The sequence below is a fragment of the Conger conger genome, chromosome 7 (genome assembly GCF_963514075.1).
Source record: "Conger conger chromosome 7, fConCon1.1, whole genome shotgun sequence".
NCBI lineage: Eukaryota > Metazoa > Chordata > Actinopteri > Anguilliformes > Congridae > Conger > Conger conger.
Genome location: NC_083766.1, coordinates 14,548,299 through 14,565,929, shown reverse-complemented (window position 1 = coordinate 14,565,929; position 17,631 = coordinate 14,548,299). Strand labels below are relative to the sequence as shown.

The following is a 17,631-nucleotide window of genomic DNA, read 5'->3' as shown; positions in this document are numbered from 1 at the left end:
AAAGCGATGACGAGGGCGAGGGAGGAGCATATCTACAAATGGAGGAGGAAACATTTGCAAGCAGCTGGAGACTGCAACATAAACAAAAACCATGGCGAAACTGTCAGAGCGCAGAAAATCCATAATACACGCCGCTTTCGCTGATTAAACTGAGCGGGGCATCCAGCGGATCCGCCGGTTTACATATTTTAAATTGTGTGCAGACACCGCAGGGGTACGACGGCGTGCAAATGGAACGGACCCACAGAGAATACAGCACGTCAGCAGAAAACGTGCTCAGTCGCTTTTTGATGGCGTTTTCGATCGTTTTTTTTTTTTTTTTTTTTTTTTTCTGATAAGAAAGTCTTATAATGTAAATTCTTTGAAACAGTGCCTGTAAGGAGACGTTGATATATGTATTTTTTGACCAATTTAATGCTACAATGGTGAATAAACACATAAACACAAACATATGTCAATAAGTCCTTTTGAATGGTAGTGTATTTGCTGAAGATGTAAAGTGTGAATAATGACCATCAGAATCACAAATGGGTGTAGCAATTATTTTGTTCATTTTGAAAATACAATAATTACAATCATTGGCTTTGGAACAACAGTGTGGAGCCATCAGCCATCAAGTTGTGTTGTGTACTTGACTAATATTACACTTTTTCTTGTAAGCTTCTATACCGCCTCCATATTTGTAATTGCTCTATATGGTTCTGTAGTATAAATGGTAAATGGTTGGCATTTATATAGCACCTTTATCCAAATCACTGTACAATTGATGCTTCTCATTCACCCATTCATACACACACACCCACCAATGGCAATTGGCTGCCATGCAAGGCACCAACCAGCTCATCAGGAGCATTTTGAGGTTAGGAGTCTTGCTCAGGGACACTTCGACACAGCCTGGGCGGGGGATTGAACCGGCAACCCTCCAACTGCCAGACGACTGCTCTTACTGCCTGAGCCATTTTTGAGCTATTCATATTCATATCATCCTGGAGCGTTTAATTTCTGTTTCATACTAATCCAAGTAAAACAACTGCAATTTTCCCAAGCTGTTTGTAAAATGATTTCCCACGTGGCATATATTTCTCATAATGAATTCATGATGTTGCTAAAACCTACGTGACTGCTCTTTGCGAATATTTTGTGGGCGTTTTAGATCCTAAAACCAGGAAGAGAACGCCGATACGTGTGGGCCTTTAATAGAGTTTATCTATCCTTTCAGGATGACATACTTTTTTAATGATCTGTACAACAACAGTCACAGTGTTTATGTTATATGTTTGTACACACAACTGAATTCTTTTTTTACAAAATGAAGATCAATGTTATTTCATTTTAAATACAGATATGAGCTCTTTCAATTTTAGCAGCTTTGCTTTCAATATTCAATGTGGGAAAAAGTAGTCTGACTAGCTCTGTGTCTGGTCTAAAGTTTAAACTCTGAACACAAACTTCCTCAATTTTGCTTGCCTGTGAAGTTAGTTTCATTACATTATTGGCATTTGGCAGACGTTCTTATCCGGAGCAATGTACAGCTGATTAGAATAAGCAGGAGACAGTCCTCCCCTGGAGCAATGCAGGGTTAAGGGCCTTGCTCAAGGGCCCAACGGCTGTGCGGATCTTATTGTGGCTACACCGGGAAGAACGATGGACTAAGTTGAAGAACGATGGACTAAGCCTCTGTGCATGTGCATTTCCATGCATTCACGCAAGTCCTTGAGAGTTTGTTTTATTGAAATGACATAACATCAGAAATAAATAATGCTGCTGGAGACATGAATAGTGACTGTAGGTGAAGATAATGCAAAACAAATGCAATTTCCTGGAGAAAAATTTCACAACAAAATGTATGTTCTTGTTTTTTGTTGTGTTTGCTTTGAATGTAACAGTCAATGTTGTGCACAAATTGTTAAGGGGCATATTCCCTAACCTGATCACTCTATTCCAGATGTGTTTTGAAAGTATAGAAGAGGATCATAGGTGGCCTTACATATAATATCACCAAGCCTTGTTTATTAATGCTAGAGAACCCAACTGATTTATGACCAGAAGCATTAACCTCTTTAATGATTATCACCATGAATGGTTGCATTTTCCAAATTATTTGTCATACTTCTGTTTGCGGTTTTGTATGTAAAGGTCAAACATTGGTATCAGAATGTACACATCTTGCCACAGCAGGGATAAAGTATTTAATACTGTCATGTGTATTGACGTCTCATAAAAAGCAACTTAATTTGCTGAAAAAGGTGTAGTATTAGGTTCAAGGAAAAAATAAAAACTTTCTATTATGAATTGCAGTCTTCATTATCATCTCCAGCAGTGCAGTCTTATTTAAACCACATATGTTTTTCCACTATTTCACTTTGACATCATTGTTTACAAAAAATAAAAAATGAAATACTCTATAAGGCTGGTTACATCTGAAGTTCAGCAATAGTGACACCATGTGATCATTAGTTGTGTTGCATTAGAATATTCCAGCAGATGCCCCTCTCCAGAGCAGCTTACATCACTGTCTCAGGAATAGAGAAGTCCGATATTACAATGAAGGCACAGAAGTCCCAATTACAGTGCAGTCCATAAGTATTTGGACAGCGGTACAACATACAACCCCTGGCAAAAATGATGGAATTAGCACTCTTAGAGGATGTTCATCTAGACCAGTGGTTCTTAATCTGGGTTCGATCAAACCCCAGGGGGTTCGATAAAAGCATAGGGATATATTTTATTTTTCAATAAAATATATACCTATGTTTTGAAGAAATCATATTTTATTTTTCCAATTACGAAGGGTTCAGTGAATGCTGCAGGGTTCAGTACCACTGATCTAGACTTTTTACTTCATAGCAAATAAACAAATCACAGATCTGACTCAAAACTAATTTTGTTCAACAGCTGAACTTTAAATTACCAAGTGAGACCAAAATTGTGGTTTTTGTGATCATCTGATTTGCATCTGTCATCATTACAACTCAACTCTAAACTCCTGCGGTGCAACATGTAAGCTATTACAGGAGATGAGCTGTATTCCTGCCAGTCATATTGCTCAGTGAACATATGATCAATGACAAAATCAGGACTCACACATCCCCCTACCCCTCCTGCTTGAATGGGTTCCTGCTAGTTCCCTGTTTGGCTGCACTTGACGTTCTGTTCTCTGCATGCCTAACTTGAGAAGTGGTGGTTGAAATTACATTATCTTGTCTGTGCTCTCCTATATTGCTAGCAAAAGTTATGATTAGTTGCCAGTTTAAGCCTGGTTGGATATTCCAAAATGGAGAGAAAAGGGCAAGATGCGTTAAAAAATGGATAAGCTGCCTAAAGTACGTTGTTAAAGCAGAAATGTAAAAGTCTAATTGGTCCCAGTGGTGGGAAATGAGAAACCTTTTCATCAAAGTCCTTTCTCCCAAACTCCCTAGCAGGCTTACTCATTATTTATGACACAATTGATTAGTTCCAGCCAAAATCTCTGAGCTTAGCTGAGCCAATGCCCCTCAAAGTGCAGTTAAAGGCCTTCCATTGTGCAAAGGCCTTTCTCTTGTTTATTTAATAAGTATTTACAACATTGATGCAAACACGAAAGGCAGTGTGATACCTGAAGGCTGTGTTATTGCAAAACATCAAAACCAAAAGCAGTGTTCATAAATCTTACTGGACTGGTGTTTTGTTTTTGGCAGACCCGTGGGGCCACGCAAGAATCGTCTTTCCAATTATCGAGTGAATGACTTGCCTTGTTAAAAGGCGCATGCGCGAGATGGCTCACGCAGTATGTAAGAGGATAGAAAGCTGTAGCAAGATGGCAGAGCAAACTACTATGGTGAGTCAGTTTACACTTCTAGTCCTTGCTAGCTTGGAGAAAGCAAGCAATTGAACGGTGGAGACTGCAGTAAAAAATATCAGCACCTCAATTAAAATTACATAGTGGTCTTATAATTAATTTGAACACTGCAAGTACTATACAATGCTTCTTGTTATGAAAAGCTGGCATTTTTTCCAGTAGCCCACATGTAGCATAGTTAACCCTTAAGGGTCAAAAATGACCCACCACTATGTTTAACAGCAGAGAAAACCCCTTAAATTATCTTTTTTCAACTTGAAATTTGATTACAAAGTTTGTGATGAGTGACCGGTTGCTTATCTACCTCTGCACGTCAAAAAAAAGAAAATAAATAAATACTGTTGTTGTCCTGATAAATAGTACGTGCATTTATATTGAATACTAGAGCTGATAGTCAGAAATTTACAACCAGGTGCAGGTTCCAATCGCTAGGTAAGATAAGATTTTTTTAAATCTATAGAGTTCAGTGAATTCATCTAATATACAAGAACACCGACACCTGAAATGTGAAAGTTTGGACCCTATGGAAGATGAGTTATCACAGACACCTATGGAAAGGCTGGTGTTCTGCCTAGCAGTAGCCTGCTAATTAATTAATTCTGCTTCTGGGAAATTTCAATCGACTTAGAAACTGAGATTTAGAAAGTTCAGAACACGGTAGCTAATGCCTAGCCAAATTCTGAGGTAACTCCTAATAACAACAACACTAATAAAATGTCCATTCATTCCGCTGCGTTGGAGAGTCTGTGTGTACTCGGATGCTGCATCTTTCCACTGGCTGCAGTCATGATTATTTGCAGACTAGTACAGCTGAGGGAATCAGGAAAGATTAGTTTTGTCGTCCAACTTGTCGTGGTGGCCATCTCCTTCAGCTGGTCAACGTTTGGTTAATCCCTTACTGTCATCTAGCAGTCAGAGTAGTCATTGCACTCACCAAAAACTGAACCCTTGGTGATTGTGATCGTAGAAGCTGGTGTCAAGGAATGTATCCAGTAGGCTGGGCTGTTGAAGGGAGTGGGAAATGTGGACTCTGGAGTCCAGAATTCTAACTGACATCACTCAGAATATGTGAACTGAATGGTCAACAGTTGGAACTCCCTCTGAGTATTTTAAATGGAAAAATTCAACAGTAAGTCTATAGGTTTGGTCATTCATGCATTCTCTGTATTAAATGCATCCTTAAATAAAGGTTTCATGCTCACATCACCCTTTGTATTATTTTACACTTATACAGGTACTTCTTAGAGGATATTTGACAAATCAAAACCTCCTGGATAACTATGGCAGTTCAGGTTAGGTAACATGATATAAAAAAAAACAAGATTTATCATTTTAAACTAGCCAAGTTCCCTCATCATTCCTCTACATGTGCACCTTTAATAGCATATCCTGAGTGTTGCCAATCAAGACAGAATTAAAGGTCCCATATTCTGGAAATCCCAACACTGAACGGCTTTCAGTTCACTGTGGAGCTAGCCGGCCAATCAGAACATAGATTAATTGATATTAATGAGCATTAAAGTCACTAAGACAGCTTGTTCTCGATAAAGCTCATATAAGGTGCTGGGGAATGGACATGTACACATTACATTACATTACATTATTGGCATTTGGCAGACGCTCTTATCCAGAGCGACGTACAACAAAGTGCATACCTATAACCAGGGATAAGTTCGCTGAAAGACCCTAGAGGGAAGTACAATTTCAACTGCACACGCTGGTCGGCCTGTAGTGGTTAAGGTAAATGACTGGGACACACAAGGTCGGCGGTTTTAATCCCGCACTGCCTTTGGGCCGTTGGGCCTTTCAGCAAGGCCCATAACCCTGCATTGCTCCAGGGGAGGATTGTCTCCTGCTTAGTCTAATCAACTGTATGTTGCTCTGGATAAGAGTGTCTGCCCAATGCCAATAATGTAATGTAATGTACAATGATGTGTTCTCATTTTTTCATTTTCATATATGACTACTACCACCAGCACCTGATATTAAATGAAGGTGTTCCTTTATTCCTTTCTTTATTTATGTGCAGACAACCCCCATCACCCAGTAAATACTACTTAAGCAAAGGGAGTTTTGAAGGATGTGTGTTGTATCATGTGGGGCAATTACATTTACTTTAAAGTCATTCCTTGATGGTCAATACCAAATTTCACCAGCAGATGGAGTAATGAAACTGAGCAAGGGTCACACTAATTTTCTGCTGTGTCCTTCAGAAAATAAGGGGTTGATGAAGTCCAAATATAATTTTTTTAAATGTCATATAGCCTTTTTACAGCCATAATATATTTTGAAAGAATATTTTTGAATACTTCCTGTCCTTTTCTCCTGTATTTCCACCTTCAGCCTCCACTGCCGTCCTGGCTGATAGCCTGCCTATCTTTTTTTATTTTGTCATGAGCTGGATAATCCTCACCTTTCCACCTTTTTCATAACGGAACCCCTAAAGCTTGATTTCTGCTCCTCCAGAGACCAGGGGAAAGATCTGTCGATGTTGTCACGAACAAACAATGACTCACACAGCATCCTGGGAAAGCAAAGGATGGAAGGGAAGGTGGCGTAATCAGGGGAAGGCGGGTTGCGTCAGTGACAGAAACATTTGTCACTCGCCGCTATCCATCATCTCCGCCATTTACGATTGATTGAAGTTCCATCACGTGCACAGTGGATCTGATTACAGTCCGTCTGCAGTTACACCATGCTTCCCGTTCAATCTGTCATAGTGTTCTTTTCCCTTTTGGAGTGATTTGCATTGTCATGCATTTTATCACTTGCCCCTTTTCTATATTTTCTATATTTTCAGATACAGTTATGATGTATTCGTCAATGCCAAAGTCACACTGAAGCATCCAAGTCAGGGCACATTAGTGGCCTTAATATTGACAGAATACGTGTTTGGTGGTTTAATTCTGAAGTGTTAAATGCACAAGTTTCCCACTTTCAATAACATTGGACAGCTGAGGTGTATATTTTGTTGACTTGTTTATCACTTTAATTTGAAAACGTTTTGTCGCTTTTGCCTTTATGTCTTGGTTAACATTCAACATTTAATTGAATGTTGAATACTGGAGGGGGATTTTATTTATTAGATTTTTCTTTGAAGAAGGTATGTTTGGAGCAAAAAGGGTAAAGCCTTTGTAGAGAAGAACACCTTGCCAACTGTGAAGCATGAAGTTGGATCCATTATTCTTGGAGGTTGTATGGTAGCTGGTGGCACAGGAACTATTGTGCCAGTGGAAGGAAGGATTTCACCAAATATGATATAGGCTAATGTTCAAAGGTCAGTCCAGGCACTGAAGTTGAAGAGAGGTTAGGTATTCCAGCAAGACAATGATCCAAAGCATACCTCAAAATCAACCATGAAGTTCTCCAGGAAAGATGGATTAAGGTTTTGGAATGGCCACCACAGTCAAAAATTCCAAAAGCGAGAACTGGAAAAACTCTTAGCTGGCTACAGGAAGCGTTTACAAGCTGATATAGTTGCCCAAGCAAGAGTTATAAAGGACTAACTGGCAGGAGTCCCAAACTTTTTCTCTTTTTCTTTTTCAGAATTTTGAAACCGTAAAGAATTTGGGAATTATCTCTGAAGAGCAGTGCCTACAATTAAGTGGTGTATAACAAGACAGGGACATAAGCTTTCCAGGATTTGTAATGAAGGATTATTAAGGAGAATGTGATCCTTTTATTTTCAGATGGCATTGTTCATGAGGGCATTGAACAAGTATACATAACAGTGACCATCTTAATTACTCATTTCACTTCTCATCAGCTGAACAAAACGGGCAGCGGGTGGTCTTTTGTATTGGAAAAAATGCTGCTCTGCTACAGCTGCTATTAACCATAGCAGGTAGCAGTGGTGCTGCATTGCTGTTATTAACCATAGATGTAGCTTATTTGGTGGCGCTGGTGTTGCATAGCTGCTATTGACCATGGATGCATCTCGTTTGGTCGCGGCACTTGGTTCAATGGCATTAACATCATTCAAGGTCTTTTCATTGAGATGAATGTCTTTTAGCTGCTGTTTGTCAGTGCAACAGTGCATGAAGTGTGTTCCTTTATCACCATGACAACACACTTCCGTTAAGAGTAGATGGTGAGAGATGGCTGTACACACATCAGAGAAGAACGCATGGTGGTATGCACATGTGGTACTGAATCACAAAAGAAATTATTTGTCTGTACTATGCCTCTGTATGATATTTAGAGGCCTGAGCACTCCTATCCTTCAGTGTCAAGCGTAGGCTTGTGCTGCTTGTACATGTTTAATGAATGAAAGCATTTTAGTACTCAAGGCTGGACCAAATAGTGCACATTTGCTCATTTCTGCCAGGGCTTACAGAAACAGCATGTATGTATGTATGTATGTTTGCTGCCCTGACAGCCAGCAGAGATGAAATTCCACTGAAGCAAGAATGTATGACAGCTCGGAAGCGGGATACAGTATATGTCATTGTGTGTGTTTAATACAAATACCCTTTTAATTAATCTGGGGTGTGTTTCCCGAAGCCTTCTTAACACTCGTTCGTAGTTTGTACCTTAAGCTCTACCTTAACGTTTCAGCGTGTTTCCCGAAACGTTCTTAGCTAAGTATACCTTCTGTACGTCGTACTTTCATAAGGTTGGTCTGGACCACTCTTAGCGATGGTGTCAGCTCACTCCACTAGTGGCCACCACTGCTATGTCCGCAAGCCTATGAAATCAGCTCTTAGTTACATCTCAATCTGTTAAGCAATATGTACACTAATAATTCTACAGTTGTAGTTGGCTAATAATATTACAAAAATACCACATTAATGGCACTGTTTTCATGCTGGAAATTATAACTGGAAATTATAAAGGATGCATGTTGCACTTTATTGAACATAAACTGATGATTTCCCGCTCTCTCTGTGTGTGCGATGTTTAACCATAGTTTTCTCTTGGTTTTGTTGGACATTTCTTTATTCAGCGCCACGTCTAACAATATGTCCATTTTGTTTGCTGTGAAGCTGTGGGACCGATTATTTTTAAGTTTTTTTCCTCCATATCTTATGTAAAAAAATAAAAATTAAATTAAAATGTTGCTTTCGTGTTTTATTATATAATTTGGCAAAAATGATATATACGGTTGGATAATTTTGTTTGTACGTTTTTTATTCTGCTAATAAGTTCCCACCAGTCCTGATAAATGCAACATTTTAAAGTATTTCCAGCAGTGTTTTATTCATGAATAACACTACTTTCTCGCAGTCAAACAGTCGCTGCATGGAGTGCATAATCGATCTTAGAGCGAGTCGATGGGCCTAGTAACGTCACACGTAGAAGCAACCGCCTAACCCGGGGTGTCAAACTGAATCCCTAAGGGGCCGCAGAACCTGCTGGTTTTTGAGGTTTCCTTTCAATCAGCTGTCAATTAAGGCCTCCAGAACAAGGAGTGTTGATTCTTTAGCCAATCAATGACTTAAATGCACCACAGGTTCTGAGAACAACCCGAAAACCAACAGACACTGCGGCCCTCCAGGACTGGAGTTTGACACCTGTGGCCTAAGTGATAGTTCGGGGAACACATGTAGAAAAGTGTCATGGTGGGAGGTATGACCCAGTGTGACCACCAGAGGGCTGGGGCTCATTGTTTGCACCTGGGCTTCATTAGCGCCAGGGGAATTCTCCCATGGAAGAGTATTTAAGGCTGGTACTGACAGTCTTTCAATGCTTTTGTGTCCAACTGTTCGCTCTTGCGCAAAGCCGGTAAAAGCACGCGGTAAACTCTGTTCGCTTACGAGTCAGGTACTGTGATGGTGTGTTATTCCAAATTGTTGAAAAGATTAAAAAAGGTAAGAAAGGTAAGTTCAGCTGGCTAGTGTTGCGATTTTCTGACGCCTTCCTCAAGGGTCTTAGTTTTCTTTTTATTTTGGGCTTGTGTCAGCCGGTGGTAGAGGGACGTTGTCCCCGGTAATGTATTTTGGTTTGTGTTTTTTCCTGAGCTGCGTCTCAAGGGTTTTATTTTTCGTGCCTAGTATTTTTTCTCTAGGTTGTATTTTCATTTGATTCTCTGTCTGCAACCGTTAGTGCTCACCTTTTAAGCATTAAGTTTGGTTTGGTGTTTCGCCCTGTTTTCTAAGGGTTGTTTTATGTTCTACAGCCGTTTTGGCTTTATTTCTGTTTCATTCAAAATCACCTTCGGGTTAGTTTCTGTTCCTCCCCTGTTTCGGGAGAAGGTCTTGTTTTCTGTTTCTGTGTATCGCTGTCGCTTGGAAGGGTTTTGCCCTTAGTCGCATCTGGCTCTCCGCCCAGCCCCGACCTCACAGAAAAGTAAACAACTTTCATAACTTTAGTTACCTTAGAGAGTCTTCGTAAAGTGCTAAGGGACACCGTTATTGGGAAACGCCCTGACCTTTTAATTAAGCTTAATTTATCATTAAAGCATCTCTATGTTAAGCTGCACCTGTGAATCGAAGCTCTGTTGAACTAGGAGACAAGATAACCATCTAAGCAAATCAATAGTCTTCATAAAAAATGTGTACTTTAAAAGTACATTTGGACATAATATGTGAGGGCAACAAAAACTTCATCTGTAATAATAGTGTCTTACTGAAGAGGGGTTCTGTTTGCACAATTTACAATGGTCAATGTGACTCTTTCTTCCTGAGTCTCCTGCACAGATGGTATATAACCCAGTCTGAGTAGGCTATTAATATAACTAGTGTTCTTTTGACAATGACCTCTGTGATCCAGTTAAAAGAATCTCTGGTATGATCTTAATCTGTGTTTTAAACTTAATTCTAAGTTTCAGCATTCATGTGGGGCAGCACGGATGGTGCAGTGGGTAGCACTGCTGCCTCACAGCAAGGAGGTCCTGAGTTTGAATCCCTGTCGGCCGGGGCCTCTCTGTGCGGAATTTACAAGTTCTCCCCGTGTCTGCATGGGTTTCCTCCGGGTACTCCGGTTTCCTCCCACAGTACAAAGACATGCCGGTTAGGCTGATTGGAGAGTCTAAATTGCCCGTAGGTATGAGTGTGTGAGTAAATGGTGTGTGTGCCCTGCGATGGACTGGCGACCTGTCCAGGGTGTATTCCTGCCTTTCACCTAATGTATGCTGGGATAGGCTCCAGCGACCCTGTTCAGGATAAGCGGGTTCAGATAATGGATGGATGGATGGAGCATTATGGTTAATGTGGTTAATTTTGCTTCCATTAATGTTAAAAACTCCAGACAGTGAGCTAGGATTTAAGTTATAATGCACATAGCAGCTGGTTCATTGTTATGCAATGAAATACCTTTAAATAAGACAGTTATGTAACACAGAATTTCTTCAGGAAATTGTACAAACAAGTCTAAGATATGTAGGCCTATATGTCAGCAAAAACTGCCATTTGTCCTCTGGTGAATTTTTGACTCTGTAAAAACATGTAATGCAGGTCTCACACACCTGCCTTGGGGGAAGAAAATGGTATGGTACTTTTGCACAGATCTGCATGGAAAAATAGAGTGCCTGTCTACTCACTATAGGCACTAAAGATGCCATGTTAACATTTGTTAACATAAACAAATACTTTAAATCCTTAGATGCATAAGTATGCTGGTCAAAAATGACCCGGTTGTGTGTGGGGTTTTTTTTCCTCTCAAAATACGAAAATAGTAGTTTTGTTTCAGCTTTCTTACAGTTTCAGTACAGATCAGTTATTCATTAGTACCCAAAGTTTACATAGGATGGGTCTTTTTTTGACCTGGTATTTGATGTATCATACTGAAACAAGTGTTGGTTTTCACTGTATTTCTCAGTATATATAATAAATTAGCCTATATATTGTGTATGATGTAATAATTATTTTCAACAATGTACCTACTTTTGGTAATAAGTTTGGATTCTTACATGAGTTACCCATTGCAATAAATTGTCAGAAAGATCCAGCTTGTATAAGAATGTCAGGATTTGTGGGACCGAAGAACCAAGTGCAGACTCGGGAAGTCAGAGAAATTGCAGGCTTTAATAGTAATAAACAGATCAAAGCAGGGAGGGAACAGCAAAACCGATATGACAAGGAGCATCAGGTGATTAACGTAAAACAGGCAGAGGCTAAAGACGGGTAGGCAGTCCACATAGAGAGCAATGGTATAAAAAACGCATTCGAGGAAACAGAGTCCAAAACAGGCAGAGTAATCCAAAAAACTAAACAGAAAACAGGTAACTAGGAAGCAGAGGCAGTGACAAATATTTTGTCAAATATTGATTCATGTGATTCATGTAATATCAGTTGATATTGATGTTCCAAAAAATTGATTAATATGATGTTGATGCTCCAAATTAAGTTAAAATAATACATTAAACAGTAATTTAACCCAGGGCAGGGCCAGTGAGGGTTTTTTTGTATTCATTCCTTTTTTTAGGGTGCAATTTTTAATCACTATGGTAGCAGTATATACCATGTGAAAGTATTAAAACTCACGGTTCTATCTGTATAACCAATTTTAAGGTGCCATTGCTTTAGCGAAAACATCCTTATTTTGTAACATGTGGGTGGTAAAACAAGTTGTGTGAGGACCTCACCGTCTCTGCATTTTTGAAATGCACATACTACAAGAAATACGGCAATGTCAGTGTCCCTTTCACAACAAGGGTCCAAAAGGACAAAATGCATAATAGTTTCTCATTCTAAAACTCAGAGAAATGTAAATATAATTGTCCACTGTTTACTTACTTAATTATCATTGTTGTCCTTTTCGCCGTTGTATATGTCTACAAAAATACTTGTACATATAAATGCTATTATCTATGCTTTCTGTAGACTCTCTTGAACATGCTGAGCCCAAATACGAGTGTCTTTGACCAGTATTGGTAATGTAGTTATGGAGAAAATGCATTACCCCTATCCAATGCAAAATCAACAGCAAGCCCGCGGGCAACACGGCAGACGTTAGCCAGAAAATATGGCCCTTAATGTCAGGAGTAAATGTTCAAAATAAAACGTATTTATACATAAAATGACATGCAACAGCCGCATGCAACTCTGGCATCAAGACTTTGAAGCCATTTTTCTCAAAAACATGGTTTGGTTGCACTCAAAATGAAATGCAACTCAACTATATAGAATAGAGAGATAACTTTGGTGTGGAAAAAACTAAAACTTAAATTACGCTTTGGGGTCAAGACAACTGATTCTTATAGACACTCATTTCTGACCTGTTCTATTTAATGAAAGGGATTTAGTTTGTACATGTTAAAACACTGCCAAGTTATTTGTAATGATAAAAAATCATATTAATATATACATATCCTACTGATAAGATGAGTGATAAAAGCATATAGAATCCTGACAGGCTAATGTCTGAACATTTGCTGAATTATTAACTCTACGTGTGTCTATAATGATTGGCCTTGCTGTTGTCTGTGCAGTTGCACTGCTATAATATATTGCAAAGTTGCTATATATAAATATATTATTCATACTTTACATTATTGGCATTTGGCAGATGCTCTTATCCAGAGCGACGTACAGTTGATTAGACTACGCAGGAGACAATCCTCCCCTGGAGCAATGCAGGGTTAAGGGCCTTGCCCAAGGGCCCAACGGCTGTGCGGATCTTCCTGTGGCTACACCGGGATTAGAACCACTGACCTTGGGTGTCCCAGTCATTTACCGTAACCACTACGCTACAGGCTGCCTGATGTACGACTGATCTCTTAACATTTTGGATGCAACAATAACCAGCTTCCCATTACAGTGCTGTGCAAATACCGTACACAAACACAAAGATTTTTAGAGAACCTGGCAACCACTTTCAAGGACAAAGTTTCCTTCGAAAGCAACTTGCAAGGTGATGTCAGGCTTTGGGTTGGGATTGCAATTCTCCCTTGTAGACACTAGATGGGCACACTAAATGATGTATTGCAGCTTTAAAGTACAGTAAGTGTTGTGTATGCTCCAGCGGACCAGGGATTGTCATTCTCCCAGAAGCTTTTACCTGAGGCATTGCAGCTTATTGAGACCCTGTTGCCAAAAAGCAAATTTCCCCATTCAAGTACATTCAAAACTAAAACTTAACTGTGACAAAATAATATATCGGACAAAACTTTTAAATCATTTGCACCAAACTCATTAGGATTTTTAAAATTCCTATTTAAAACATCCCATCCCATGTAGGTACCGAGTGTGCATGTTCTGCCACAAAGCCACATAGTCAAACATGGCAGCCTCCATGAATTCATAGATCTCAATGCTATGCTCACATAAATAATATAATAATAAGCTCACCGCTGTTTTTAAAAGGATGAGGATAACAACTACACCTTTGAGATGGCAGCAACAACAGTGCAATGCTTCCCTAGTTCACCACATGCTTCATGCAACATTAATTAAAGCTGTTTAACATGTGCAAATTTATTTAAAAAATGATCCACAATATTCTTATTTTAAACTCTCATTTGTAACGATATGCCAACCCATGTTTTACCTTTCCTAATCCAAATGCAGATGACATGTAACACTTGAGATTTTCGGAAATACTGGACATAAAAATGTAAGTGCCTGTCAATTAAAAACTGACGAATTAGCAATGCTGTAAAGATACCATGTTGCAGACACCATGGGTGCACTTCAATTACCCAGCCATAAATTACCCTGAATGACAGACTGCACCTCAAGGCCACAACTAAAATGAAGGTGAGCACACATGAAAGAGATATACAAGTATGGCTTTCCCTGAGAATTCCCCTCTGGAGACATGAATGTCAGAGAACAACTGTCTGCACAAGGGAAAGGTAAGGAAATGAAGCTTAAAAGTGTTAAGGAAGCAATTTTCTGGACACGGATGAGTGCAATGGGAGGAAAGTGGCCATTGTCCAGACCAAACTAAAATTGTTGCATCACTTTAAAAAGGTGAGCGTGTGAGTGATGTCATTCGTTCTGCTTACCCGGGTAATGGTTGTGTGCCAGATGTTCCTTCTGTTTGGCTGCAGGAAAGAACAACTTGGATCTGAGCCGCGAGGGAAGCTGGCCTTTGAACATGTGTCCTGACTTGGGCGTTCCCTTGAGTGGATACAGAGTGTTCTTCAAAGCCAGGTGCAGTTGTTCACTTCTGTTAAAGACATTTAGGTTAAAGAAGAAGCTTGGTGCAGAAAACGTCCTTTGAACAAAAGGTACGTTTACCCACCCCTGTTCCTTTGAGTAGCAGTGTTTTTTTAAGTGTTTATTTTGTATATCTGTATTTTTCCGCAGGTGAATATGCAGATATACATGCTAAACTAAACAATAAACTGATAATAATTGTAAAGCATATATTCAGAGCAGTTTAGTTAGACTGCAAAATGTTTTTTTTAATGTTTTTTTGGCCGTCATGGGCCATTTGAAATATGTCCCTGGGTGTATGCTTTACATACATAATTGTCTAATTGTCATAGCTAAAGGAGTTAGCTAAAGGAGTGTGTGTTTTATAAATATCATTACCCTATGTGTGATATGATTCCAGAATTCTGTTTAAAGTTAACATTGCATTAATCATTTGATAGAACAGCAATTTCAATTAAAACAAATATCTTTCTTTGTGGAAGGGATGGCATGAGCTACACATATCCATTTTCCACTGGCACCGGTAATGAAATATAGGTTAAAAACAATATGTTGTGTACCAGTGGCAGTGTATGTCAATCAAATCTCTGTAAATTTTCCGTTGGCTTCCAATCAATATCCTTTACACACAGGGGCCCGCATCCTCATTTGACTTCCTCCTCCGCATTTGACGTCAGATTACCCGCCCTTCAAATATTCCCACAAAAGATCCATTTATGCGTCATTTCGCGGAAACTAGTGCCGCTCTTCTGTTTCAGCTTGTCTTTAAAGAATTTTGAAAACATGTTACAGATGGTACTACTATTATGGTTTCCTGGTCAAAACATTTGATAGGATAAGAGAACTGCAATATTTTACAAGTCATTGTTTGATGGCATGTGGGTTGTCTGAAAGTCATTACAAAAATAATTTAAACAAATTCCCTGATTTGTAGGTATGAAGGTATGCAAATGTTCAGTCAGATTGTCAAAGTATTGCTGCATGAAGTTCCTGTTTACATTCTGCCAGTTCTTAGGTGTGAATGGCTCATACACTACACTGTATTTACAGATGGATTTAATAGGTGATCTCTATTCAGAGGGCTGTCATAACTAGAAAACAGTTGTAAATGTACACCTTTATTCCAAAGGACTGAATCATCCGTTGGCTCGCCAAAGCTCCAAGCCAAATTAATTCGCTGGCAATTTCCAGGATTATGTTTTGAATCACTCACCAGTATTGATTACCTGAAGTTGAATGTCTCTTTATTTTGTTTCAGTAAGTTCATATGATTATGTAATTCACAATGAAAATGTGTGAAAGTGTTAAGCTGTTATGTGACATAAAGTATTGTGATTGCATGGATTTGCAGTTAATCTAAAACCCAACAATCAATCATTCTTCTGAAGACTGTATACAATTAAACATGTCATCACTATATTTCTCTATATATACAGTGGCTTCAGAAAGAATTCAGAATGGATAATATTGCCATTTTTGCCCATCAATCTGCACTCAATAACCAATAATGACAAAATGAAAACATATATTAACAAAAAGCGGAAGTCTCTCATAAACATTCAGACCCTTTGTTGCTGTTCCCTCCGAGGAACTCTCTAAAAAGACTCAAAGCTGAAAGTTGTAATTACATTATTGGCATTTGGCAGATGCTCTTATCCAGAGCAACATACTGTTGATTAGACTATGCAGGAGACAATTCTCCCCTGGAGCAATGCAGGGTTAAGGGCCTTGCTCAAGGGCCCAACAGCTGTGCGGATCTTATTGTGGCTACACCGGGGCTCAAACCACCGACCTTGCGTGTCCTAGTCATTTACCTTAACCACTACACTACAGGCCGGCCCTGTAATTGCTGCCAAATGGGCATCTACAAAGGTCTGAATAAAATAGTTTTTCCATTTTGGGTTATTGAGTATGGTGATTTCATCCATTTAAAATTAAATCTACAACACAATCATACTGTCTGGATACTTTCTGAAGCCACTGTATATGCAAGTGTTCCTGATGGGAAATGCAATTGAGTTTTAATAAATAATCTGAAATGTTCTATTGTTTCCGTTCTGGACCTTGTAGGTTCTTGTAGGGAATGTAGGGAATTCAAGAGAAATGGGCCAGGGCTCCATCTGCATCATGGAGGAATGGTAATTACACTACAGCTGGAGAGGTCAAGGCCAAAGCCCAGTTGTAGCTTCTAAGCTGAAATGGCTACAGAACAGATGGCTCCAATGGTGGCTGACGTAGAAGATAACAATTATGACATTCTTTATGAGTCTGAATTGATCCAAGAGGTGGAGGGTCAATCCATCCATTTGGGATGGCATCTCCCTCATGCCCTGGAGCAGAAACCTATCACTGGAGGAGAGATGACTCTGTCCACAAAATGCCTTCGAGTCATAAAGCACAAGCCAAGTGTTATCGTCTTCTCCAAGGAGAGCGAGTGGGTTGTGAGTGCAGAAATCATGGCCAGAAAACTTTTTGTCCCCCGAGAGTCCAGTTTCAGGTCCAGCTCCTTTCTTGGACCCAGTGGACTGAGTGAACACAAAGCTGGGAGTTTACTGGAGTTCCCGTCTCAGACAGGGAGCCATTTGGTGTCAAGCAATCGCCAGTGTGCGCAAGAACTCTCAGAGTGCCACGACCTTCATGTCAGTGTATGCCACGCAAGCCCACGCTGTTTGGTAAGTTGACTAAGTTCTACAAGTCCTTTCCAAGGAGTGAAGGTTCAAAAGAAGGTGTAAGTGTTTTACAACAAGTTGA

At 39.5% G+C, this 17,631-nt stretch overlaps 1 protein-coding gene across 1 annotated transcript in view; it reads left to right on the top strand.

Annotated features, from left to right (window-relative positions):
- Positions 1 to 17,452: 17,452 nt before the first annotated feature.
- Positions 17,453 to 17,631, top strand: part of LOC133132811 (stAR-related lipid transfer protein 13-like) — a 53,181-nt gene continuing 53,002 nt past the window's right edge. Inside the window, exon 1 of the mRNA XM_061248563.1 lies at positions 17,453 to 17,552. The gene's annotated coding sequence lies outside the window, so the exon portion shown is untranslated. The remainder of the gene's footprint in view (positions 17,553 to 17,631) is intronic.